Source organism: Octopus bimaculoides, chromosome 7 (genome assembly GCF_001194135.2).
Source record: "Octopus bimaculoides isolate UCB-OBI-ISO-001 chromosome 7, ASM119413v2, whole genome shotgun sequence".
Taxonomy (NCBI): Eukaryota; Metazoa; Mollusca; class Cephalopoda; order Octopoda; family Octopodidae; genus Octopus; species Octopus bimaculoides.
This window is the reverse complement of record NC_068987.1, coordinates 13,975,550-13,978,243: the sequence shown is the minus strand read 5'-3', so window position 1 is coordinate 13,978,243 and position 2,694 is coordinate 13,975,550.

Here is a 2,694-nt window from a genome sequence, read left to right as displayed (position 1 = left end):
ATACATACATATATACACACACATATATACATGTATGTATTTATGTGAGTGTGTTTGTTTATGTATGTATGTATGTATGTATATGTTTAGCCTATATATGTTCTTGTCTAATATGTATATTTAAAAATCTAATGACACCCTGAAGGGTGACATTAGGAATGGTGATTTGTCAGTGCAGCTATGTGATTTGGTTTATCATAAAAATGGATAACTTCGTAATAAATCAGAATGGAAATAGCCTCCCGATTATAAAAATATATATATGTACACAAAAACACACATATATATGTAGGTATGTGTGTATATGTATATATATGTGTGTGTGTATATATATATATATATATATATATATATATATATATATATATATATATATATATATACATATATACACACACACTTTATCTTATATGTTTATGCATATATATAAGCTATTATACTCTATATTATATAAAAAATATGCAGCAGTGTTATTGATTGGATATATCAATAAAATGTGAAATTCATCAGAATATGTAACAGAAAACAAAAACAAGAAGAGAATTGACACACCAAATATTTCAATAAAAAATGTTTACCCCACTTGCTTACAGAAAGAAAAAAGAAAAAAAAACACAACCAAAAACATTTTAGTTAATTTGGTTTGAGAAAAAAAGTGATTACGTGTTTTATTATTAAGATACAAAATTATTACTTTATTTTTGCTTTTTTTTAATCTTTTGAGTAAATCCCTTGTTGAAATGTAATATTGCTCAAACTGATAGATCAACATAGTAAAATAGTAGAATCTGAGAAAACTAGTTGAGTCTGCATTGTTAAATTCCACTTCATGACACTTTGAAACAGCCATATTTTCCCCACATACAAGTTGAAATTTTTCAGACCAAAATTTGGTGGGGTCAAAAAAAGGAAGATCGAGTTATACACCAATGTGACTTTGGAGGACCAAAAATTCCATATGAAATTCAGCGGGATTTGAAGAAATGGTAATGATGTTTCAATGTTTACACTACATGTTTACACTAAATACTATATTGACTTGTTTACTGGAAAATACAGTAATATACGTATTCGTTGTTTATGGAAAATGGAACAAAAGATTAAACAAAACAGAAGTAACATTTTATGTAGATCCTTCAAAAGTCTAGAGACCTCATTATTATTTCTTTCACATCATATAAATCATTTTTCTTTACAAATTTGTATTTTTTATTTCCAGGTGTCCAAGTCAAATTGAATGGTCAATAGTCCATAAGTTATGAGCTTTGTGTTCTATCTATGACCATGTCACTTAACTCTTGCTGGCTAAGTCCACAATGAGATACACCTATCTACTCCACTGTATGCATGCACTAGGACTACTGTAGGACCTCCCCCTTTATAAAGTTGGAAGTGGGTGAGATACAGTTGATGTGTATCAAATAAAATGTATTTCAGGATTAGTAACCTATTTCATAGATCCCTGAGAGGGGTAAAAGACAAAGTTGACTAAGGCAGGGTTTGAACTAGGACAGAAACAAAGGAAAGCCAAATCCTTTTGAGAATCTAATTGAACACTGCACCATTTCTGACACTTTTCAGCATCAGTGACTGATTACAATGTCCAAGGAAGAGAAGGAAAAAATAAAATGAAAACAAAGATGGGATGATCATGGCTAATATGCCTTTGATTATTGGTCTGCTCAATCAACATTCAACAACAGCAATAAATCTTTATTCAACAGTCATTACTCTCAAGCAAAATAAATATCAGAGATGCTTTGCTCCACACAGAAACTGCAGGAGCTACTCAGAGGTATTACAAGTGCTTCTTCTGAATTCATCGTAATATCAGAAACCCCTATGCTTAACCAAGTATCTCAGGCTCACAAACACTTCATCCCTTAGCCTGTTCATTTTGCCTAAATGAGGCAGCAAAGACTGAATTAGTTCTCGCCAACAGAAGGGTTCTATCTGAAATCTTGTCATCCCCAGCCACCTTGAGCCAGTTTCAGCTGCCATACCTATCTCCTTTGTGGCTATTCTTTAAAATATGCGAAATCTCTGCACCTACTTGAGAAGACATGTAGTTTAGCTGGTTAGAGTATTCAGCTCATGATTGTAAGATAGTGAGTTTGATTTCCAGTAGCACATTGTGTTCTTGAGCAAAACACTTTATTTCTCATTGCTCCTGTTCACTCTGTTGGCAAAAGTGAGATGTACCTGTAGTTCAAAGGGCCAGCCTTGTCACACTGAATCTCCCTGAGACAGCGTTAAGAGTGTACATGTGACTGTTGAGTGCTCATTTAGTTGCATGTTAATTTCATGAACAGGTTGTTTTGTTATTCATGTCAACTGTAGCACTCATCATCATAACTGACAGAGGGCCTCTGCTCCTACAGTCTACCACATTGTGCTTCTACATAGGAATTCTCTTATCTCTACTTTGGCAAGTACGTTGATGTTTATTGTTTGCCATAGATGTCTAATAAGATGCCTAATTAAAATAGTATTAGTTGTTAATGATTAATTTTGTCTTTTTCTCATCACTTAATTATTCCTAATATTTTTAAATATTTTTAAGTATTTTAGTATTGGCTACATTAGATATAGTAATATTCTTTCTAAATTTGACACAATGCCAGCAATTTTGAGAGAGTACATTGACCCCCCTCCCCCCAATCAATGTTTGACTAGTACTTATTTTACTGACCA